Source organism: Camellia sinensis, chromosome 3, assembly GCF_055761805.1.
Source record: "Camellia sinensis isolate YWXY chromosome 3, ASM5576180v1, whole genome shotgun sequence".
Classification (NCBI taxonomy): Eukaryota; Viridiplantae; Streptophyta; class Magnoliopsida; order Ericales; family Theaceae; genus Camellia; species Camellia sinensis.
The window spans coordinates 192,756,095-192,783,039 of NC_138963.1; the positions used below are offsets into that span (position 1 = coordinate 192,756,095).

A 26,945-nucleotide genomic window follows, 5' to 3' on the forward strand; every position below is an offset into this window, starting at 1 on the left:
TTTTCATCCAAATTAAATCTTTACTTGCTAATAACATAGCAACATATTCAGATTCCATAGAACACAAAGCAATACATGATTTTTTTTAGAAGACCATGTAACTATAGCACCGTCAACAGTAAATAACCATCCACTAGTAGATTTAGAATTGGTTATATCAGAAGCCCAATTAGCATCACTATAACATTCAAGAATAGGATTTGTGCAAAAATAATGTAAACCATAATTCATGGTATATTTTAAATATCTCAAAACTCTACTAAGTTCCTTCCAATGTTCAGTACTAGGATTACTAGTAAACCTACTTAACATACCAACAACACATGCAATATCAGGTCTAGTATAGTTCATTGCATACATTAAACTTCCTATAATACGAGCATAGTCTTCTTGATTAACAGAAGCGCCTAATGTGGCACCAAGTTATTACTAGGATCAATAGGAGTTTTACTAGGTTTACAAAGTTATTAAATTTCCTTAACACTTTTTCTATATAATGAGATTGAGTCAAAACAAATCCATTATTCTTTTTAATAACTTTAACACCCAAAATAACATCCACAGAACCCAAGTCTTTAATGTCAAAAGTTTGCGCCAAAAAAGTTTGTCTCATTTATACAAGTAATATTAGAACCAAAAATTAATAAGTCATCAACATAAAGAGTTATAAGAACTTTATAATTTTTTGTTACTTTAAAGAAAACACAACTTTCTACTTTAAAGCTTTTAAAACCAAGATTCGTAATTTCTTTCTTAAATTTTTCATATCATTGTCTAAGTGCTTGTTTAAGACCATACAAAGACTTATTTAAATTTCTTAACCTTTAATAACATAACCTTCAAGTTGATTAACATAAATTTCTCCTTCAAGAGTACCATTAAGAAAAGCAGTTTTTACGTCCAATTGTTGTACTTCAAGATTATAAACAGAAGAAATAGCAAACATAATTCTTATGGCAGTTATTTTAGTAACAGGAGAAAAGATTTCAAAAAAGTCTATTCCTTCTTTTTGACTATATCCTTTAGCAACTAATCTTGCCTTATATTTATCTATACTCCCATCAGTTTTAAGTTTCTTTCTTAACACCCATTTACATCCTATTGGTTTTTTATTAGGAGGAAGATTAGTTAAAGTCCAAGTGTCGTTATGATGAATAGGTTTAATTTCATCATCCATAGCAATTTTCCATAAATTAGCATCATGCAAAGACATAGCCTCATTAAATGTTTTAGGATCTTGATCATGATCTAATAAGTAACTAAACATTCCAGGACCAAAATCTTTTTCAATTCTTTGTCTTTTACTTCTTCTTAACTCAATAGATTTATCTACTATTTCAGTTTCCTTATTATTATCACTAACATTAGGCAACCCATTATCAACTAGTGAATCATTTAAAGAAGAATTAATATTGTCTAACTCAATTAACAATTCTTTTTCCATTTCATGATTATTAGCATCTTTACTAGTCAAGTGTTTGTAACAAATTGCATGAGTTGCTTCAAATCCACTCTTCGAATTAAATTCAAAAATCTAGAAGCTTTACTATTCATAGAATATCCAACAAAAACAGAGTTTATAGGTTTACTGCCTAACTTAGGCCTTTTATGTGAAACATCTAAAACATAAGCAATGCAAGCCCAAACCTTAAAATAATTAATATTTGGTTTATGATTTTTCCATAATTCATAAGGAGATTTAATTTTTTTTTTATGTATGATTCCATTAGAAATATGACAAGTTGTATATAAAGCCTCACCCCAAAAACTATTAGCACTAACCATTTCTAACAAGGTTCTATTTTTTCGTTCCGCAACACCATTTTGTGGAGGAGAATGAGGGTCTGTTTCTTCTCTAACTATTCCATGTGTTTCACAAAATTGAATATAATCATTAAGTTGATATTCACCACCCCTATCGAATCTAATTCTTTGAATTTTCTTTCCAAGTTTATTTTTAACTTCTGCCTTAAATATTTTAAATTTTTCAAAAGCTTCATCTTTTGTTTTTAACAAATAAACATAAGTAAATTTAGAAAAATCATCTATAGAAGTTATGAAATATCTTTTCCTTCTCTAGCAATTATATCCTTATTATCACATACGTCACTATGAATTAATTCTAACCCAAAAAAAAAAAAAGAATTAATTCTAACAAAGTAGTAGATCTATTAATAGTTTTAAAAGGTTTCTTAACAATTTTTGCTTGAGCACAACATTCACAATTTTGTGTAGTTAAAACATGACTATTTTTAGGAACATAACCATGTGAAATCATGCAAGTCATAAAATTGCTACCAATATGTCCTAATCTATAATGCCAAACGGAATTAACATGTGAATCAAGCATATAAGCAAAAATAGAAACGTCTTTATGAAGACTAATAGAATACATATTGTCTTCAGCATAACCCTTCCCAACAAAGGATCCTTCTTAGAGATGATCACTTTTTGGGAATCAAATACAACTCTAAAACCATGATCATCAAGCCTCTTAACAAACACAAGACTCTTCCTCAGTCCTGGAATGTGATACACATCTTGAAAAGTAAGGACTTTGCCAGAAAAGAGGAAGTTTCACTTATCCTTTGCCCAAGATAACACTTGTAGAAGAATTTCCCATGAAGACATCTTTTTCACCACTAACTTCATTATAGGAATGAAAAGCATCCTTAATAGGGAGTAGCATGATAGGTTGACAGGAATCAATCCACCAACCATCTTCCATGTTCACCATGTTGATTTCAGTAAGCATGGCTATCATGTCTTCATTGGTGCTCATCACGTTGGTCTTATTTTAGTGTCCCTTGCAGTGGCGACAATCTTTAGCATAATGTCCCTTTTTACCACACAAAACAAGAACCAAAACTTTTCTTTTTGACAAACTCCTTTTTAGTGAAGTTGCCTTTCTTCCTCTTAAAAGATTTTTTCTTGCTAGGAAACTTGAAAACATGTTTATTAGAGGTAGATGCCGGTTCTTCAACATTATGAACTTTTTCAGTCTTCACCAGATTTTCAAGATTATCACGTAATCTTGCTTCACTTTCTATCTGAATGTGCTGAAGCAACTCATCCAAATTCAGAGATTTTTTCTGTTGTTTTAAAATTCTTTGGTAATCTTTCCACATAGATGGAAGTTTACCAATAATAGTTGAAACTTGAAAAGTCTCTGAAATTGGTTCTCCAGCATCAGCACATTCAGTAGCAATGTCATTTAGATCATTAACTTGATCTATAATAGACAGAGTATCATCCATTTTAAAATCAATATATTTTGAAATTACGAAAGAGCGATTACTGGCAACTTCATTAACATACTTGCGTTGTATCGCATGCTAGAGTTCCGATGATGTTGTATACTTGTGCAAGATGTTGAACAGTGCATTTGTCATTGCATTGAGAATGGTAAAACGGCACACATAATCATCCTTCATCCATTTCTTTTGAGTTTCTGTCAAGGCTCCTTCGGATGTACTAGTACCATCAGTAGCATTGATTCCATCAGTTGTAGGAGACACTTTTGTTTGAGGGTAGGCAACCGAAAGCACATAAGCAACCTTTGCAACAGTAAGTTGGAAAAAGATCATCATACTCCAACGTTTGTAATTAAGTCCATTAAAACGTTCAAGCCTTTCAACTTCATGAATCTGTGTCTTTATCACCGTTTGTGGGATTCATAATTACTATCTTAAAATTGTTGTATAAAAATAAATAAACTATGTATAAAAGAAAAAATAGATTCAGTAAAGAAGAAAAGTAGAACACTCAAAGGCAAGGCACATCCAGGATGCTTTCTTTAAGATAGTAATTTCCTCTCTATTATACAGAAAGGTCTCTTGGAAATTATCTCTCTAGGATACAATGCCTTTTTCTTGAAAATAATACTAAGGCTATATTCCTTAGTTGTTTTCTAAACCAGAACCTTAACCCAGAAAACTCAGAATGAAAACAGTGAAGAAAACTTGCAGGGAAAAATTGAGTGAGTATGGGTTGTTGAAGAGAGTTCCTTATATGGAACTCGAACAGACACCAACTTAGGGAGTTCAAAAGTTGAAACTGTTTCCCAACGTCCGTAAACCAACTAGCGGTTAGGATTTTTGAATTTGAAATCTTAAACTGATTTATTCAAACGGTCCCAAACTGTTTGTTTGAATATTTTATTTATTTATTTATTTCTTTCTTTATATATATATATATATATAAAACTAGAAGTTTCATCTCATGGATATCTTCAATGGAAGGCCTCCAATGGAAACTTGAAGGAATATGGAAAGTCCTTCCTCTATTTATAATAGATGAGAGCACACTTATTTGCTCAAGGTCTCTATATGGGAACCAAACTAAAAATTTTAAATTCCAAGTGAATAGAGGGAGAAATATTGAATTCTCTCCAAATGAGAGTGTAGAGATTCCTTTAGATTCCGATGTGGGAATCAAGAAAAAAAACAAAATAAAAAACGTAGAGATTATTATTGTTATTAGTAATTAATATATAACATAGTTTACCACTTATCCATCTTAACGTTCTTGTTTCAATTGCACTCTTTTTTTCAGCATATTTTTTTGGCCACCCAACTTTCTGAACCATATTAAAGAAGGGAAATGAAAATGTTGGTGCTATAAAATTAGGGTTTGCCTACATTAAAAAAAAAAACACTAAAAACTAACAAGACAAAATAGGTCACTCTATAATTTGTTATTATGGTTACTCATCTTAATGTTTTATGTATATGGTCCTGCTTCTAACTGCTGTTTCAGTCATTAACTATGAGGGCTCAAGCTTGTTGTTCACTATGTACTTGGTTAGCATGCTGCTCATCTTCAAGTTTTATTTCCTGTGACTATTGTTTGCAGATAGAGAAAGCAGAGTTTTCATGTCCATCATGGTTTCCATTAGGAGCAAAATCTTTAATACATCGAATTTTGGATCCAAATCCCGAAACTGTAAGTATTTGCTTTTTGACTGAGATTAGTTGTTGGATGTCATTTTGCACACTGCCCTGGTTGCTCTATAATCACAGAAAGCAGGACAGAAAATGAAATTTGTGGTCTTGGTATCTAGTGTTTTAAAAGGCGCACACGCGAGGTGCAATGAGGCGCAGCCTTGTGCTTCGAACAGGTTGAGGTGAGGCACAATACACAAGGCGTAGCTTAAGCGTTGAGGCGAGGGCTTTTTTTGAGGCGCGAGGTGTGGGCTTTATGGGCTTTACCTATTATTCTACTTCAACTGTTGATTAAATGCTTTTTTTGTGGACATACCCACGGGGATTCAAAACTCTTCAATATAAAATGATCAAACGTGGTCAAAAGAGAGCATAAAGTGTTAAAAGATTGAATGTTATGCTTTATATCTTTTGTTGGATATTGTATTTCTAGTTTTTAGAAGATTGAATGTTATGTTTAAAGATTATCGGAAAAGGTTATGATTTTTGAAATTCTATATATATTTGTTATGTTAAAAAGTTTGACTATTTTATAATTTTGTTTTTCATCTACTACTTCTGCTTTGCTTTGGTGAGGCACGCGCCTCGCGCTTAGGCTATAGGAGAGCTTATCGCCTTGGTGCGCCTAGAGCCTTCTAAAACATTGTCGCTATCTGATGCCAACATGGTTTGTGTGCCTTTCGAATACTGTTGAAAACCAAAATGCAATATAGCTACGCAAACAAACACGTTATATTACTTAATATGTATGATGTGGTAAAGATTACTCATGTTGGTTATTGTAGAATATGATGGCTCAAATATAGTTGCTTTGAATGCGGTTGTCACTGAGAACTCCTTCCCTCTCTGTGTAGCATATTCGAATTGAAGATATTAGGAATGATGAGTGGCTTATAAGGGGTTATGTTCCTGTCGAACTTATTGAATATGAAGATGTTAACCTGGATGACATTAATGCAGTTTTTGATGATCCTGAGGTTCGTGTTACTTTTAATTTCTGCTTCTCTTGCATATCATTTGGAATTCTACTAAATAATAGAAAGGGTTCCATAATTTGTGCTTTAAGGAAAAATTAGTGCCAGCAGTAATTTGCTCCTAGTAATAAATCTTCCTTCTCTAGGTTGCTTCTGCCCTGAATCCACAAATTGGCTAATTAGGTGTTAAACATTCCCCAATCTAGGTCTTCTCCGTTCAGTGTAATGTTTTAAAACTTGAAAGATAGTGGGTTGCCTATCAACTTCAATACTTCTGAACAATCTGTAGGATGTGGTTGTCTGCATAGAATTCTCTCAGAATAAAACAACTTCAATGACCACCCACAACCCTACACAACGCTAAGTTTTTGCTTTGCAATACAGACCAAGAGATAATATATATATATAGATACAAATTTGACCATTATAAATGCACCAAAATTTAAAATATTGATATACTTGTTTGCATGCACACAGATGGCTTTTAGAAGTCCAAGTACTTTAGAGAACAGTTTTCTCATGTTTACACCATCACTCTGGATCTTTCTCCCTCTACACAGGTCATATTGTTTTATATAATCTAGATGTCAAATTATTTTAGGCTGGTGATTTTATGCCTTCTTGTATAAAATAAAGAGGACACCTGTGTTGCGGTTTTTTGTTGGAAGTCGCTGGGATTTATGGGTTTGCCTAACATTTGCCATGCATTCATGGGTGTTTTTTGTAGGAAGAACCGGTTTATGAGCCATGCAGGAATGAGGATGTGCGCCCTCTGGCTCTTAATGCCTTCGACCTAATTATTCTTTCTCAAGGCTTAAACCTTTCAGTGCTTTTTGACCTTTGACAGGTATGAGTTATGAGTTTGTTAATTCCACTTGAGTCATTTGTATTTGATTACCAAGAAATCTCACCTTTTCGTTTCATTCATGACCAAACTTGTGGTTTGTTGTTTTCCACATCTAATGTTCCACTTGCCGTCAGCTGCCAATATTTTTCAAACTTGCCTACTCTTGGTACTGCCATTACTATTAGGAATGTGTTGCCGTCTCATCTCACTTTTGTCACGTTAAACACTCTTGAGAATGTCATCCTGTATTCCTTTATGATTTCATTTTATATAGCTTCATAATTAGTTCATATGTTTGAATTTTTTGTCTTTCTTGGCAGGACTATACGCAGCATCAAACACGCTTTGTTTCCTAGAAACCAGCAAAAGTGGTTTTTGTTAAGTATGGAAGTTGTTGCACAATTGATAGATTTTAAGACACACATTCGTAATTACAAGGTAGACCACTTGGGAGCCTCCTACGGTAATCTTGTTTATAACTTTGGCAAACTTGACCAATTTCATGCTAATTGCCTCTTATTTTGATGCCTCAAGGAATTGATTTACTGTCTAATTAACATTTGGAGTAGTCTAGGCTATATTTTATTTTGTCTTCTTTCCTGTTCATTCCATGGGTAGCAATCTCACCAAAGTAGTCCTGAAAATATTGAACGGAAGCTCTCTCTCTCTTTCTTTTTTTTTTTTTTTTTTTTTTTTGTAAGATGAGGGTGGAAGGCCTTTCAGCAAACAAAACTTACGTTCTCACCCCCGAACCTCTGTAATCAAATTTTTTTCTAACATTTTATAGTTTCTAATTCATTTTTTAAATAGGTATTTCAAGTTGCTCCTACATTCTTCATGGTTGATATTCAAAAAGCATCTGGAGATGCTGGTGAATACCTCAAGGTCAGTTGCTCCATTTGTTCCAGTTTCTAGATGTGATTCACCGCCAAAAACTAAATATATTATAATATTCCAAACAATCAATCTAGAGCCAAACACACTCCTATGTCAAACTCCATTTAGGATATCTAAACCCAACTCCAAACTTGATAGTAGGTGTGACCAAACACCCCATTTCAACACAAAAAAAAAAAAGAAAGTGCAGATCTTTTTTTTTTTGTTTACATCGTTGTCTTCATGCTTTCCTCTCTAACTTCTCTCTATATTCCCTCTCATTTTCCTTTACTTTCTTGGTGGCCAAACACCACACCTTTGCTCCACCCTTACACCACCACCTTAACCCACCATCTCCACCACCGCCGGCCACCTTATCTCGCCGGAAAAAGGGTCCGGTCGGCCACTCCTTAAATCCATCAGAAAATAGCACAATAGAAGTACCAACTCTAGATCTTTTCTTAATCTTTTGAAGAATCAAAGCTTGGGTTTTATTTTCTTGATGGATTAGAGGCTTGTAATTGGTAAGAATCTTTCTCTAAAAGTTTAGTTTAAGGTTTTACATATTTTGAGTTACAGATGATGAAATGTTTTGTATTTTAGATCTATTATGATTTGGGGTTTGATTGTTGAGTTTTATACTCTCAATTAGTTTCTATAAATGTTTTACATGTTGAAAAATGATCAATTTGATGGTTGTTTTGGAGATTAAGATTTGGGTTAATCTAGGATTTGAATGTGATGTAAAAATTAGGGATTTTGGTGTTAGAAAATTTATATGTTGAAATTGATTTGATAAATGGTGGATTGGGTATCTCTATGTTCTATGGAAGAATTTTATAAATGATTGAAGAGATTTTACTTAAGTTGTTGAGTTTATAAAAAGTGTTGATTTTTTACTTTTGTAGTTAATTGATGGTGGTATTGTGCATATAAATTGATTGGATATTTAAAAAGTTACTAACTCAAAGATGTACAAAGGATGGGTGTTGTGGAGATTGGATAAGTTATTTGTTTGGGTTACTTGAAGTTGGAGGAGTTCTTTAGCTTGTCATTCCTTAGCATAACTTATATAGGATCATTTTTGTAGATGTTGTAATTTTCATTGAAAGCTTTTTTCCTAATTTTAGATCCTATTTATTAATTGTTAGGATTGGAGGAAGGCGTCTCTACACCTCTTGGGAATTAATTTGTAGAGTCTCAATCTACGCTTTTGCTATTTTTGGAGGTGAGTATACTTACCATGGAAATTACCTTACCTCTATCTTTATTACAAAGTTTGAAAATAATTTTTGAATTACAGGAAGTGAATGATACATTTCATCGTGATATTTGTATAAAATGAAAATCTATAAATTTATTGAGGCCAAGGGTTGAGTTTAAATAAATATATGATTTCATTAGTATAATGAAGCATTAATTTTTTTATGAGAATTTATTTAAGTTGAATCCTTCAAATTTTATGATGATGATGATTGAATGACAATGATTGAATGACAATGAAACGTTATGCGAGGGTAATTATTTTATTGATCATACAACCAAATATAGCCTTTGGGGCCACAAGGGCCAAAATGCTTTGGGGTCCTGGGGACCAAAATGTTTTAAGGTCCATAAGGGTCGTTGTATATATAAGGGGTCTCAGGAACCGAAACATTGAAATGAGAATTGAAGTGCTACGTTGACATGAATTATGTTCATATGGTTATGTTTTGGGTAACGGTACTGTCACCACCTAAGTCGCGAGGTAACGCGACCCTAAGGCTATATAGTGGTTCGTGTGATGGACATGAAATCTTAATGTATTGAAAAGTTGTATTTTTGTTTACTTTCATTATTTTTATTTTTATTTTGTATAAATTTCAGCCCAATTAAGCTCTTATGTTAATTTTCTTTATTTTGAACCCAATTGGAAGGAGCAAGTTTTATAATTCCATGGTATTGGTATACTCATTGGGCTTTAGCTCATTCTTTTAAATTTTTTTTTTTTCAGATTCATAGACTTTTGTGTGGCTCGCCTCAACTTGGAAGATTAGAATTTTTTGAAGGATCAAAGGTGGGCATCTTGTAGTTGAGGTTTTGCTTAGGGTCATTCTAGGATGTAAGTTTACCCTTTATTTTTTTTAATGAAGGCGGTTGATTGTAAATAATTGCTTATGAAGTTGGATGTATTGATGGATTCGTGAATAGTATGTTTTATTTTGGGGGAAGTGATGCTTGGGAACTATCTTGTAGCATGATAATGCTTTTTTTTGTCTTTGAATAGATCATCTCATATATGTTGGGCAATTGAAAGGTCTAATGCACTTTTGGTGATGTGATGTAAGAATTATATAGGAATTGTGGTGTAAAGGTGATATAGCGTTTGAGGTGCACCCTCTTGGCGGGGTTTTGCCTTGCCAAGATTGGGTCGTTACATTTTTGGTATCAGAGTGCTAGGTTATGAATCTGTAGACTAGTTACTTTAGAATTAAAGTTGATAGGGTATTGTAGTTAGTAATTTGATTAGTGATGATGTTTAATAGCGATCTAGTATGCTAGGTTTTAATTGTCTTGTTATACAGGCGCGTATGGCAAGGCGAAAAGTTCATAAGAGTCGCCCCCTTATGGATGTACTTCAGGCTGAGCGAGAGCCATATCTTAGTGCTGGAAATGAAGTTCCACCTCAGGTTCAGGAAGAAGAGACTGAACATGAATCGCATAATGAGCAAACTCAAGAGTCAAGTGCCAATCCAGAAGTGGGACATTCAGATAGAATTGTACCACCAAGGGCTAACGCAGCTCCAACATTTTTAGACCCTAGTGTGCAGCGCCTTTTAGAGTCAGTGGCTAGCCTAGCGGAGAGGCAAACTCACATCCTTGAACAACATAATGCAGCACAGTCTAGGCCATTTGTGCAACCTACAGAGAACTGCCTCACCGCAATTGAGAGGTTCAAGAAGTTAGGGGCTCCATCATTTTCTGGATCGCCCAATCCTATGGAGGCAGAGGCCTGGTTACGGAAGGTAGAGCAAATATTTTTTGTGATGGAAGTATCAGACGAGCAGCGAGTTGCACTTGCTAGTTTTATGCTGGTGAAGGAGGCTGAATATTGGTGGGAGGCCACGCAACGCCTACTTACGGAAGGTGGCACCGGAGGATTGACCTGGAACCAATTCACTAAGGTTTTCAATGACAAGTACTTTCCAGCTACCTATCGGTATGAAAAAGAAAAAGAGAGTTTCTTCGGCTAGAGCAAGGGGATTTGACTGTAGCTCAGTATGAAGCTAAGTTCATTTCTTTGTCTCGTTTTACCCCTTCATTTGTGGATGATGAGGAGGTCAAATGTCGTCGTTTTACAGATAGGTTGGATTTGGACATCAAATCTCGTATCCGAGTATTGGGAATAACTAACTATTCGACCTTGGTTGATAAAGCCTTAACAGCTAAGAAAGATGTCATAGAAATGAAGTTCGCGGAACAACAGAAGAAGCGCCACCTTAGTTCATCCCATCATGAGAACACATCTAATAGACCGTCAAAGAGAGGTGGTCATGGTTATGGTTCAGTCAAGGGCTCTAGTGCATATCAAAAAAATAGAGAGCATCCCACCCCAACCCAAAGCATTTCTAATCAACGTCATGGATAGTCTAGTGGGACATCATCTCAGTTTACTCGAACTGTTTGCAAGCAATGTGGGTGGGCACATACAGGCGTTGGTCATGTTGGTACCGACTTGTGTTTTCATTTGGTGAAAGATTGCACAGTTCCTAAAATGACTAATTTGGGAGATACACGAGCTTGCTTCAATTGCGGACAACCCGGACATTTGGCTAGAGATTGCACACGAACCACTTCATCTGCTAGTACTGGAGTTGGTAGTAATAAAATTTCAGGTGTCGGCCGAGGGGGAGGCCGAGGGAGAGGTCAGGTTGGGACTAGGTTTGGCAAGCAGAATAAAGGAGGTGTTCAATCCGATAGACAAACCTCGCAGGGGAGAGTTTTTGCTTTGACTCAGCGGGATGCTCAGGCTAATCCGAAGGTGGTGATAGGTATTATTTATGTGTTCAGTAAGGAGGCACATGTACTTATTGATCCGGGTTCTACGCATTGTTTTGTATCTCTATCATTTTCTTTGCATGCTGATAAACCTATTAAACCTCTAGGCTATTGTTTATCCATTATTATTCCTATTGGGGATTGTGTTATAACTGAGGAGGTATATCGTGGTTGTGTATTACAGTTGGGAGATAGGGAGATGGTAGCGGATTTATTGCCTTTAGAGATGCTTGATTTTGATTTGATTTTGGGAATGGATTGGTTGCCTTCTTACCATGCTTCGGTGGATTGTTATAGGAAAGAGGTAGTATTTTTCAATTTTGTGGAGATCATTGTGCGTCCCCATCTTATGTTATTTCTGCTATTACCGCTAGAAAAATGCTTAAGAAGGGGTGCCAAGGATACTTAGCCTATGTGGTTGACTCCGAATTGAGTGGTCCAAGACTGGAGGATTTACCAATTGTGTGTGACTTTGTAGATGTTTTTCCCAATGAACTACCTAGATTACCCCCAGATCGAGAAATTGAGTTTGCTATTGACCTAATTCCTAGAACTGCCCCAATTTCCAGTGCACGTTGCCGTATGGCCCCAGCGGAACTTAAGGAGCTTAAGATGCAATTGCAAGAGTTATTGGATAAAGGCTTCATTAGGCCAAGTGTCTCACCTTGGGCATCACCTGTGTTATTTGTGAAGAAAAAAGATGGCACCATGAGATTGTGCATTGACTATCGGCAGTTGAATAAGGTCACGGTGCGTAATAAGCATCCTTTGCCTCGTATAGATGATTTGTTTGATCAACTTCAGGGAGCATGTGTGTTCTCCAAAATCGATCTCAGATCAGGGTATCACCAACTTAAGATTAAGAAAGAAAACATACCAAAAATTGCTTTTCGAACTCGCCACGGCCATTATGAATTTCTTGTTATGCCTTTTGGTCTAACTAATGCCCCCGCCGTATTTATGGACCTTATGAATAGAGTGTTTCAACCATACCTTGACCAATTTGTGATTGTATTTATTGATGACATACTTGTTTATTCCAAGAGTCAAGAGGATCACCAACAACACTTGCGGTGGTATTGCAGACTTTACAAGAAAAGAAGTTGTATGCGAAGTTTAGCAAATGTGAGTTTTGGTTAGATCGTGTCGTATTTTTGGGGCATGTGATTTCGGGTGAAGGTATTTTTGTGGATCCAAAGATAATATAGGTTATGGTGAACTAGAATCATCCTACTAACGGGACCGAGGTGAGGAGCTTTTTAGGGTTGGCAGGCCACTATCGTAGATTTGTAGAGGGGTTTTCATTGATTGCGGCACCATTAACACATTTGACCCGTAAGAATACCAACTTTGAGTGGACGGAGAATTGTGAAAAGAGTTTTCAAGAATTAAAGAAGTGATTAACTTCTGCCCTAGTGCTTACTATTCCATTAAGTGGTGAAGGATTTATTGTTTATAGTGATGCCTCTCATCAAGGGCTCGGTTGTGTGTTGATGCAACATGGAAAGGTAATGGCCTATGTATCTAGACAATTGAAGAACCATGAACGCAATTATCCCACCCATGATTTAGAGCTCGCAGCAGTTGTTTTTGCTTTAAAGTTGTGGAGACATTATTTGTATGGGGAAAAATGTGAGATATATACCGATCGTAAGAGTTTGAAATATTTATTCACACAGAGGGATTTAAATTTGAGACAAAGGAGATGGTGTAACGCCCTCAAAATACATAGAAACCCACATTATTGACATGCATAGACATAAGAGAAATAAACACCTTTCTATTCATCAGAATATTCATTACAAATGTATTACATGTTGACAACAAAAGTAAATGCCCAACGGCTTACAACTTTCCACGCCAACACTTGGTCACAAAATAAAGTACTAACTCAATTACACTTTAAGCCCTCGACTTGAATTTAACACAAAAAGTCTGTCAGCCTCTAGCCTCCCAAGCTACGTCCTTGGAGGTGGCATACCATCTGTACCTGAAAATGATGTCCCATATAGGGTGAGCCACAACCCAGTAGAAATATACTAAACTAACTATAAGTAATGAATAAAATTATAGCATTTGATGGATGGTCAGCACTTATAAACCAATCTATATCATATTACAGTTCTATGACAATCATGTCCATGTTACATTTCACTTTACTTTACTTATCAACTCATTCCATAAACGTGGCTCAGAACCTGGCCAGATAATTTAAATGAGATTATATCTCATATTAATAGTACATCCATTTCAATTGGGATAACAATTCATATTAAACACTTGTTACTTCACAATAGATACACATAATCGCTGTATCAATCTCAAACAAAATACTCCCATGCTTCTTATATGATATACAAATTTGCTATATCAATACTACAGTAGATACACATATTTGTTGTATCAATGGAGTACATCCCCTATCTCCTCCCAAACAGTGTCCGGTTTAGGAGTCCATCCCCTATATTCCCCTAAACCGTGGAGTACATCCCCTATCTCCTACCACACAACACAATGTATATAAACACATATCATATACAAGGTCAATCAATACATACATTTGATGTATTATTCCAACCGTCATATTCGATGACATATTCAATTGATTAGTTTTAGTTCGCCTAATCATCATGCATTGTCTACAACATTCAAGACTATCCTCCACCGATAGCCCAAAGCAGTTATTTCTAAACAGAAAATAAATGCATCAAATGGATATAATATCAACATTTTCACAAGTGAATGATAAATTGATCCAACTACACCATTCAATCCCATAATTTTCCAATTTCAATATTCTCAACTCAATTTCTCATTTCCCAAAATTAATTATACAAATTAATTTTATCAAGGTAGTTAGGGCATTTTCCATATTTCACATGCCAACCCTAAGGTTTGATTTCACCAATCTAACAACAATAATTCCATTTTTCAACAACTCACATACACATATGTTTTAATATTTCAAAACCCCTCTTTCATAAATTACATAACAACCCTAACTTTCTCAATATTACCAAACATCACCAACTATTCAAAATAACCAAAATTAAAGACAAAACTCATAAGATGGAGTAGGGTATCCCTACCTCGAAATGAAGAGCTCAAATGGAGAAGATGGTGAAAAGCCAAAGTGCTCCAAATCCAAGATTTTTTAGATTAAAAGGAAGCCCTCAACACCCTCTATCTTTCTTACAAAGAACTTAGGGTAGAAACACTCAAGAACTAGATCAATCCCCAGAGAGAAGGTGTTTAGAGAGAGAGGGAGCTCGGATCTAGGGTTTTGAAATCAAAAGAGATAAAAAAGTGAAGTGTTTACTCGCTGCTGTCTACTGATATAGCACAGGCTTGCTCAAGCGAAGTGTTGGTCGCTCGAGCAACCTGACACAAAGAACCCTTGCTCTAGCGAAGGAAGTCTCGCTCGAGCCCACAATTCGAAGCTTCAGGTCTGCAACCCAGAAGCACGCTCGAGCGACAGAATGCTCGCTCGAGCAAAGGAAATCTTGCTCGAGCCTAGAAATGCGACTCTCAGGCCCAGAACTAGACGCAGACGCAAGATCGAGCGAAGGACTTCTCGTTCGAGCCACCAGAGACAAAACTCAACTCTCGCTAGAGCAAACAAACCCTGGCTCGAGTGAAGGATCTAAAATAAAGGGCTCGCTCTAGCGACAAAGTTCTAGCTCGAGCGAAGGCACCAAAATCTGGGCAGCAACCATTTGCTCCCAATCTCACCCAACCTGTAACAAACCTGCCCAACACATCCTATAACTCAAAAATAAGGAATTAAAGGATGACAACAAGATATAACCATAACCAATAGTACGGAACCTAAGTCTAGAACACTGTACATGAAGGGGAAAAACCCGGGATCGCTATAACCTCCCCCCCTTAAAGAATTTCGTCCCCAAAATTAGGCACAAGTTTTAAAAAACAAGTTTTTGTCAGTTTCCAACAATATCACATTTCAATATACAATAATTTGATCCATTACTGATCATTCCATCTCTATTCAAGAGGCATTTCACGATACAATTTTCAACTTGCATTATCAATATGCATTTTTTTCAAATCCAACAATTTCCATAATACATAATTCACAATTCTATAACATATTCCATGTTCATGATATATTTCCATTTCTACAACACATCCAAGATATACAATGTTATAATAAACTTCCATTTCAAGGCAAGTTCTACAATACTTCCATAAACTGAAACATATATAATGTTTTACAACTTAAGACACATTCAATGCTCTTAAAGTTTAACAGCACCATAAAATATACAACATAAACTCAAACATCGACAAATAGATCCGGATATTTCTCTCGAACCTCCAACTCACGTTCCCAAATGGCTTCCTACACTCCGTGGTGACTTTTACCAAGGGAATGGTCTTGCCTCGCAAGACTTGATCCCGCCTATCCAAGACTCGAACCGGTCTCTCCTCATACGAGGCATCCTCGTCAACCTCTAAGTTGGTCCAATCCAATACATGCGATGGATCCGGCTCGTACTTCCGAAGCATGCTAACATGAAACACGTCATGAACTCCGGACAACTGCGGCGGCAAAACCAAACGGTAGGCAACCTCGCCAATCCTCTCAAGGATCTCGAAAGGGCCAATAAATCGAGGGGACAACTTGCCTCTCTTACCAAATCTCATCAAACCCCGCCTAGGTAATATTTTCAGAAAAACATGATCACCCGCCTCAAATACCAAAGGCCTCCTCTTATGGTCGGCATAACATTTCTGACGACTCTGGCCTGTAACAAGCCTCCTACGGATAAGCTCAACTTTCTCCGTCATTTCCCTCACCAACTCAGGGCCCAACAAAGGTGCATCACCCACCTCGGCCCAACAAACTAGAGACCTACAAGGTCGGCCGTACAAGGCCTCAAACGGTGCCATACTGATACTCGACTGAAAACTGTTGTTGTAGGCAAACTCCACCAAGGGCAAGTGCCTCTCCCACGACCCACTAAAGTCAAGGACACAACCTCGAAGCATATCCTCAAGGATCTGAATAGTACGCTCAGACTGCCTGTCAGTCTGAGGATGATAAGTCGTGCTAAAGGTCAACCTAGTACCCAAGGCACTCTACAAACTCTGCCACAACCTCGCAGTAAAATGTGGATCTCTATCTGAGATGATCGACAATGGGACCCCGTGCAACCTCACTATGTCCCAAATATACAAGTCGGCAAGATGATCTACCGAATCTCTCGCGCGCATAGGGATAAAGTGCGCCGACTTAGTCAACCGATCTATAACCACCCAAATAGCATCAATACCCCGCTGAGTCCTCGGAAGACCTACAATGAAGTCCATAGTGACATGCTCCCACTTTCACTCGGCAATAGGCAAGGGTTGTAACAAACCCGCTGGCCTCTGATGCTCGGCCTTCACTTGCTGACAAGTAAGGCACTTAAACACAAACACCACAACATCTTTCTTCATTCCCCGCCACCAAAACTGGCAACCCAAATCCCGATACATCTTAGTGCCTCCCGGATGCACCGCAAGGCATGAATGATGAAAGTCTCGGAGTACCTCCTCTCGACAAGACTCCGGCACAAACAAACAGTCTCGGTATCTCACACTCTGGTCGGGATACACAGACAAACCCTTCTCAACCTTCCCACTGGAGATATTTTCTCGGAGGGATTCTACCTCAAGGTCACCTCTCTGTACCTCTAACACCCGAGTCACAAGTGTAGGCTGCGCAACAACTGAAAACAAGGCCGCAGCCTCAATGGATTCGCCCAAAAGCAAATCAAACTCGCCAAGTGCACCCAACATCTCCCACTCCCGGATGGCTATACAAGTTACATCACTAATGGATTTCCTGCTAAGGGCATCGGCCACAACATTAGCCTTCCCCGGATGATAATGCAACTCGAAGTCGTAATCCTCAATAAACTCCATCCACCTCATCTACCTCAAGTTCAAGTCTTTCTGTGTAAACAGATATTTCAGACTCTTATGATCCGAGAATACATCGAACCTCTCACCATAAAGGTAGTGCCTCTAAATCTTCAAGGCAAAAATTACAGCTGCTAGCTCTAGGTCATGTGTAGGGTAATTTCTCTCGTGTATTTTCAACTGCCGCAAGCCATAGGCCACGACCTTCCCCTCTTGTATCAGCACACAACCCAAACCCTCTCGTGAAGCATCACAATAAACCACAAAACCCAACCCTCTCTCCGGAATAATCAGGACCGGAGCGGTGGTCAATCTAACTTTCAATTCCTTGAACAACTTTTCACAAGTCTCACTCCATACAAATTTGACCCCTTTCCATGTCAATCTAGTCAACGGCGAAGCTAGCCTGGAGAAATCTTTCACAAACCGGCGGTAATACCCAGCTAATCCCAGAAAACTGCATATCTCAAAAACACTCTTAGGTTGTGCCCAATCTTGCACTGCCTCAATCTTGGATGTATCAACAGACACCCCTTCCCCGGAGACCACATGGCCTAAGAACTTGACCTCTCCTAACTAGAACTCACTCTTTCCAAATTTGGGATACAGCCTATGGGCTCTAAGCAACTCCAACACCACTCTCAAGTGTTCCTCGTGCTCCTCCTCTGACGGTGAATAAATTAGGATGTCGTCCACGAAAACGACCACAAAACGATCTAAGAATTTCTGGAATATCCGGCTCATCAAGTCCATAAAGACTGCCGGTGCATTAGTGAGCCCAAAAGGGATCACCAAAAACTCATAGTGGCCATACCACGTACGGAATGCCGTCTTTGGAATATCCTCATGCCTGACCCTCAACTGGTGGTAACCCGATCTCAAGTCTATCTTCGAGAAACAATGGGAACCCTTCCACTGGTCAAATAAATCATCAATACGGGGCATAGGGTACTTATTCTTGACCGTAGCTCGATTCAATTTCCGGTAATCGATACAAAGTCTCAAGGCACCATCTTTCATTTTAGCAAAGACGGCTGGTGCTCCCCACGGCGAAACACTAGGGCAAATAAAGTCCTTATCTAGCAATTCCTAGAGCTGAATCTTCAACTCAGTCAACTCGGTTGGGGCAAAACGATAAGGTGCCATAGAAATCGGCGCCGTGCCGGGCACTAGATCAATAGAGAACTCAATCTCTTGATGAGGTGGTAAACTAACAAGATCCTCGGGAAAAACATCCGAATACTCACAAACCACTCTCGGCAATATGGTCTGGGTCTCATCACACTCACTACTCATAAAGCTAGCGAGGAGACTACTAAGCTCACTTCGCCCTCGCGGATCATACACCGGTGGCAACACACTACCAACCCGATCCCCCAAGAAATGGAAACAATCCCCGCTCAAGGTACATACTGTGACCCTCTGGCGGTAACAATCGATAACCGCCCAGTATGATGATAGCCAGTCCATACCCAAGATAACATCAAAACCCGACATAGGCATAACTACAAAAGGAAATGGAAGCCGGCAGTAGGCGACCTCTATATCACAGCCCCGACACCCCTGCTTCAAAATCAATTCACCCCTAACAGGTGATATAACACATATAGGAGATGCTAACTATGCCAACTCTAGCCCCAAAATAGATGCAAATGCAGCAGATATAAAAGAATGAGATGCGCCCGTATCAATCAACACATTGGCAACTGAGTTGCAAAACAATAAGGTACCTCTCACAACAAATGGAGCAGGTACAAGATCCTGCACGGTAACAGCATACACGCACCCTGAAGGTTTCGATCCACCTGCTCACCCCTAGGAGCAAAAGACTGCTGCACAGACTGGGACGACGAAGCTCCCTGATTGGCCCTCGAGGCTTGAACTGGCTGTGCTGGCTGAAAACTCTGCATCTGCCTCGAACGAGACGCACCCGATGTGGCACTCAACTGTGGGCAAAACCTCTTCAGGTACCCCGCCTGACCACACTGGTAATAAGAGAGCGGCTGGCCTCTGCCCTGACTCTAGCTCTGAGGTCAAGCCGAAGATGAAGTAGCTCTCTAACCTCCTCCCCTCTGCGGGCAAGCTGGAGACTTGTGACCCAGCTGGCCACATTTGTAAGAAGTAATGTCTCCCTGACTGCTTCTCCCAGAACCTGCACTCGGCACTAGAAAGGTAGATCTAGCAAAACGACCCTGAGACTACTGAGGGTTAGAACCCCTCTGTCTCCTGCCATCACCCTGGCCATCCTGACTCCTCTTGGAGCCCCTCAACCTCTCTTCCTCCTCATGCATCATAATCTCCATATGGGCCGCAGCGTCCACAAGGCACCTATATTCCCAAGTCATAGACCCGCCAACTCTCATCTTGAGCCCGTGCCTCAATTTCCTCTCAAACTCGAGACAACAACGTTTTTCTAATGCCACAAGCTCAGGTGCAAACCTGGATAAACTAGTAAATACGGCCTCAAACTCAACCACTGATGAACTCAGCTGCTTTAGTTGGCAGAACTGATCTCTCAACTTCTCCCTGACTACGGGAGACAGAAACTTCTCCTGGAAAGCATCTACAAAGGCCTCCCAAGTGCCACCAATACTACCCCTCGTGAGCTTCCACCACTGACCCACATCCCCCTTTAGCTGGAAAGACGTAAAGGTCACCTTCAAAGCCCCGTCTTCGATGCCAAGCATCTCAAACGTCTTAGTCATCTGCTCCAACCACTCATCAGCCTTAAGTGGCTCTTTCGGATCCCCCAAAAACTCATCCGGATTAGACCAGAAAAACTCCCTCTTCAGAAAAGAAGGCCCAGCATCAACAACCTGGGCCTGAACTAGATTCTCAGCTTTGAGGATACCCATGGATTCCCTCAAAGCTCTTGCTATCTCGCGGGCTAAGGCACCCATGGCCTGCTGACCCACTGGGTCGGCCACATTGGCCTGACCAACACCCTCCTGCTGCGCCGGAACATCAACCGATAAAGGCATCTCCTGCCTACCATGCCTACCACGTCTACCTCCACGTCCTCGTCCTCGTCCTGACATCCTAATAAAGGTAACGAAGAACATTAGCACATTCACAAATGTGCCGAAGCTATAACACTCACGTCCTAATACGTTGGACAACTGTAATTCATTCCACGTAAGCACATAATCACATAAGAACCTACGAATTTGATTTCTGGATAATGATAGTCCCGAGGCATTACTAGAGTTCCCGTTAGAAACAGCATTGATCAAGTGCTTTTCCAACAAGACTCACAGAAACCCAAGGATCCAATCAATATCCTAGAAACTAAATCCCATACCCAAATAGTCACATAAACAAGTTATCAAATAAACACATAATGTCATACATAAGTCCCTGACAAGCGAGACAAACCCATTGTGGTACTAACCACTTCCCGCGTACCCAAAGTATTCGAACCCGGTACGCTCTGATACCAAGTTGTAACGTCCTCAAAATAATACATAGAAACCCACATTATTGACATGCATAAACATAAGAGAAATAAACATCTTTCTATTCATCAGAATATTCATTACAAATGTATTACATGTTGACAACAAAAGTAAATGCCCAACGGCATACAACTTTCCAAGCCAACACTTGGTCACAAAATAGAGTACTAACTCAATTACACTTTAAGCCCTCGGCTTGAATTTACATGTAATACAACAAAATATAACACAAAAAGTCTGTCAGCCTTTAGCCTCCCAAGCTACGTCCTTGGAGGTGGCATACCATCTGTACCTGAAAATGATGTCCCATATAGGGTGAGCCACATCCCAGTGGAAATATACTAAACCAACTATAAGTAATGACTAAAATTATAGCATTTGATGGATGGTCAGCACTTATAAACCAATCAATATCATATTACAGTTCCATGACAATCATGTCCATGTTACATTTCACTTTACTTTACTTATCAACTCATTCCATAAACGTGGCTCAGAACCTGGCCAGATAATTTAAATGAGATTATATCTCATATTAATAGTACATCCATTTCAATTGGGATAACAATTCATATTAAACACTTGTTACTTCACAATAGATACACATAATCGCTGTATCAATCTCAAACAAAATACTCCCATACTTCTTATATGATATACAGATTTGCTATATCAATACTACAATAGATACACATATTTGTTGTATCAATGGAGTACATCCCCTATCTCCTCCCAAACAATGTCCGGTTTAGGAGTCCATCCCCTATATTCCCCTAAACCATGGAGTACATCCCCTATCTCCTCCCACACAACACAATGTATATAAACACATATCATATACAAGGTCAATCAATACATACATTTGATGTATTATTCCAACCGTCATATTCGATGACATATTCAATTGATTAGTTTTAGTTCGCCTAATCATCATGCATTGTCTACAACATTCAAGACTATCCTCCACCGATAGCCTAAAGCAGTTATTTCTAAACAGAAAATAAATGCATCAAATGGATATAATATCAAAATTTTCACAGGTGAGTGATAAATTGATCCAACTACACCATTCAATCCCATAATTTTTCAATTTCAATATTCTCAACTCAATTTCTCATTTCCCAAAATTAATTATACAAATTAATTTTATCAAGGTAATTAGGGCATTTTCCATATTTCACATGCCAACCCTAAGGTTTGATTTCACCAATCTAACAACAATAATTCCTTTTTTCAACAACTCACATACACATAGGTTTTAATATTTCAAAACCCCTCTTCCATAAATTACATAACAACCCTAACTTTCTCAATATTACCCAACATCACCAACTATTCAAAATAACCAAAAGTAAAGACAAAACTCATAAGATGGAGTAGGGTATCCCTACCTCGAAATGAAGACACTACAGGAAATTAGAGATTTTACGGCGTTTAATTAACGACGTTTTATGAAACGTCGCTTTTTTGAATAATTAACGGCGTTTTTTAAACGTCGCTTTTGTTATTAATCAAAACGGCCCCGTTTTATGAATAGAAGACACTTAGAAGCGCCTCCAAATGACAAACCTTATTTTGTCTCTCCACACCTTTATTTTGAAAACCCACCGCCGTCAAGTTTGAAGCTATCACTCACTCAAATCTCTCACTCTCTTGCTCTGTCTCGATTCTTCTTCAGAGCGATTGCGATTTTGAAGTTTCTCAGACCCAACCTATCTACAGCCGTATGGCTTCAATCTCGTAGTTTCTCAGAGCGATTGCAATTTCGAAGTTCGATTTTGAGCACCGCTGTCTACAATCTCAGAAAAACAAATCGAATCCTTCAAAATCTGCTCCAGCTCCGTGATTTCTAAGTTCGATTTGGAACTCTTCGTCTTCTTCAATCAGAGGTTAGGGCTTTCGGTCCTTTGTTTTACAATCTCAGAGCTCTGCAATCTCAGAACTCTAGATTGTGCTTTCAATCCTTTGTTTGGTTGCTGAGAAAAATTCTCATTACCTCTGAAATAACATCATATATTTGAAAAAAATCTTAGTTGGTCTCTGCTTTTGACTTCTCACTTTCTTCCCATGCTTTGATTAGGGATAACCTTTTTTTACCAGTTATGGACGAGTAAATTTATTCATTTTCTAAGTTTATTCAACTCTAAACAGTGCAATTCTCATAGGCATTATGTAGTTCATAGGCATTCGTAAACAGTGCAATGCTTTGATCCAGGTATTCGTAAGTCTGTATTCTTTTGATTTGATTATGTCCTCTCTACATTTCCTCAATTCATCGCTCTTCTTTCTTCTCCTTTCTCACATGTTCATAATTTTACTACTTTTCAACTCTTTTTTTTTTCTTTTTTCTTTTTTGAGTTTCGGTTGAGAGTTTCTAGTTTAATCTCGGTTCTCGAGAAAGAATTGAAACTTTAATTGATTTTAATTGTATAGATCGATCGCAGAAAAACACTACACTTTCGGTGCAGAGTTGAGTCGGAAAAATGAAATAAGGCCTACTTCATATGGATACAACTTAGAAGTGAATATATATATATATATATATATAATGAGTGCAATGGTGACACTGCCAATAGAAGATCTCAAATAAGATCAGATAGACATTTATTGAGTGCAATGGTGACACTGTCAAGTGTCATTTGTGAGGGGTGACTGATGTTTTCATTGATTTACAGATGATAGCATGGCAATCTTTATGGCATTCCAAAGTCCACAGTTGGAGGTTTTAGGCTTAACCACAATATTTGGTAATGTTACTATAAAAGATGCCACTCGCATTGTATTGCTTCTGGTATGTGTTTAGTTTATTCTATTTTCCAACACAGTAATTCATGCTTTGGCATAATTTCAGGTCTTTTATATTTTTAGAGCATGTTCATGACCGATAACTATTTTTAATGTTCAAAAGGACTGTGTGAGATTGTTGAATGTCCAGGTCTTCCTATGGCAGAGGGTACCCTTGAGCCTTTGAAGGTAACTGCTTTTACATATAATTTCTGGCTTAATCAACGAGTTGTCCTTCATTCCTTCTCCACAATTGGACTATGCCAAAACCTTTTTCTCCTTCTAATAACATGCTCAATTTGTCAAACCTCTCTCTCTTGGGGGTGGGGTTGTGGTGGTGGTGGGTTGGTAGGAAAGCCTAGCTGACACAAAGAGGTGTTTCCTTCCCTATTTTTTCATACGACTTTCGAAGCCTGATCTATGGCATGACTATATGGACAACCAAAAAAATAGGTGATTTCAAGCGAATGAGATTGTTATCCATATGTTATGATCTTATTAGCCCTTCAAGAACAATTCAACTTATTACCTTTAAAATTTATTTTTTAATGGAGTATGCATTGGTTATCTCAAAATACATTGTCCATTTTTTTTCGTGAATCAACTTTTCGAAAACAAGACAAGAATATACAGATGTGGAATATATGTGACCAGAATAGCTTCTCTTTCTAATATATGGTGTCTTTAGTCTAGGTAACTGTCAATACGAACATTTCAACAAGGTAAATTCGTTATATATTCATATCAATCCATTACTTCTCTTTCTGTGATTCTTTCTTTCTTGTCTTTTTTGTCCAATTTATTTTCTTGTATTATGTGTATGTTGCACATCTTCATATTGCGCTTAAAAAACGAACATGGGCAAATTTACGAGTTGTTTTTCATCAGGTGTTTTGAATTCCTTAGAATTATCTATGCTTAGTGGAAGCATTGGTAACTCATGTGGGAGGTGCTGCCAATTATTCATGAAGAAGGGAGAACGTTGTCTGGTAATTCTGGCAGCAACAGTGATTCAACAGTTTTACAAGTACTTGAAGAGAATTTATTTAAAGAAACTCATGCAACTAATTCAAATGAAAGAGATAATGGTGGTAGTTTATTGATGAAGCATGTTTCATCAGCTTGAGATAATGCAGCACCAACCTCTGCGGTTTGTTTTTCTGGAGCTTGAGCACAACTATGGTTCTTTTTTTATTATAACAATTCACTAATTGTGTCTTTGTTGAATATATGCTTCCAGGGTATGCCGAAAATGCTTTCAAACCAGAGGGGTAATAGGACTAGGTCTAAAAGTGGTGGTTGTCCATGACTCGTGGTTTTTCCTTCATATCCTTTTCATTGTAATTTTCTATGGGACTTAATTTTTCCCATGAATGTGTTTGTTTGGGTTGGTTTTTCTTTTTCTTAATAATACACTTATTGAAAAAGCCTTAACTGCTTTGTACTCTTAAAAGGCCTGCAAATGCAAGCACAACAAAATCTGCAATGAAAGAATCAAAGATTCCCAAAATACCTTATTCAAGGTTAGGTGCTCAGTACAAGCCACTCAAAGCATAATCAGATTGGTCAAATAGGTATACTTCTATTTTTGCTGGTCATACTAGACCGTTTGTTGAATCAAATTTATTGCCCGCATCAGGAAAAAATGGATTTGTTCAAAGAATAATCAGATTGGCTAACTAGGTTATTATTGTAACAGTATTAATTTTTAAAGGCATTGAATCTGTAATAATTTTTTTCTGAACAAAACAATGTTTATCTGCAATAAATGAAATTGATGTGTCTTTCTGTGATCTGTAACTTATTTTTTCTGCAGATATTGTTCAAAAGAGTGCAAGAATACAAGACCCCTTTAAACATACTAAAAGTTCTTCAAATAAAGCAAAGGCTGGTTGTGATTCCTCATCTTTGTCTGCAAAATCACCACTTCAGCATCCTAGAAGAAATATGGTAAGACTCCAAAAGATCATTTGACTGTTGGCTTAGTGAAACATCGTCATAGAATTTATGGGCTTATGTGTGGCTAACCTTTATGCTATATAAGTTTCTTTTCCATATTACTTATAAAAAAAAAAACCCCATTTACTGTCTCCCATCCCTCTCTCTGAATGTGCAGCCTAACTCAACTTTAGAAGTGCGCTCATCAACCAATCCATAGCCTCCACTGGTCACGACAGCTAATTGTGGTTTAGAGGTGTTTCCAGCTGCAGTATTTCCACCTACTGGATCATGTGCACCAGATGCCTATGATTTATATCGGAAAACTGGAGTTGTCCCTCAAAATACTCACTATATCGGTGGGAACATGTGGGATACACAATTTCAAACAATTAAACCTTTAGGTTTGCGGATGCCATCGCAATCACTGGGATTTTTTTGTCAGGTACGGTTCTGTGTGTTTCTTTAGATGCATGTATGCAAGGTTCAAATATCTAAGGATTAGTATAGACAAGCCCTCGGTCAGAAAAACAAAGAGAGAAAAAATATTTTCACCAAGAACAGTGCCAGATGTATGTAAAGGAGAATCAAATAGCACTGGAGAAGATATCTCTAGTTTTGGGGATTCAAGCATAACAAAGTCCCCTCCCCTGTCTCTTGAGTTAAAAAGGGAATCCAATTTTCCAAACCCACCATCGCCTTTTAAGCGGATTTCCTCTTTCCTATGATCATCATTTGACTTTAATGCAAGAAAAGGAAATGAGGTCTTATCTAACAATGAAAAGCAGCAACCTTTGCTAAGGTGCTTTAGCTACAAAGAGATTGCGAAAGACACAAAAAATTTCCACCCGGGTATGAAGACTAATGCAACTTTTGTCATTCAAATGCTTCATTACCAATTGCTTTTTTTTTTCTTTCGTAATAAAAATTTTAAAGGGTGATTAACAAAATTTCTTATGATTGCTTGCATCATTGCGCAGATAATATGGTGGGGAGAGGAGGATACTCAAAGGTGTATCATGGAGATCTTGATGATGGACGTACCATAGCAGTTAAGAGGTTGACAAAGGACAACATAGATGAAAACAAGGAAAAAGAGTTCCTTCTAGAGTTGGAGATAATAGGGCATGTCAACCATCCCAATACTGCAATCTTAGTTGGC

The 26,945-nt window shown here is 37.9% G+C and overlaps 1 long non-coding RNA gene and 1 pseudogene across 1 annotated transcript; both read left to right on the forward strand.

The window, feature by feature from the left end:
- LOC114294032 (CBL-interacting serine/threonine-protein kinase 8-like) overlaps positions 1 to 7,679 on the forward strand; it is a 34,634-nt pseudogene extending 26,955 nt beyond the window's left edge.
- Positions 7,680 to 23,864: 16,185 nt separating this feature from the next.
- LOC114264209 (uncharacterized) lies at positions 23,865 to 25,347 on the forward strand. The gene is made up of 3 exons (XR_014363263.1): positions 23,865 to 24,034; positions 24,734 to 24,995; positions 25,086 to 25,347. It is a non-coding gene; the product is annotated as an uncharacterized LOC114264209 (long non-coding RNA).
- Positions 25,348 to 26,945: the final 1,598 nt, after the last annotated feature.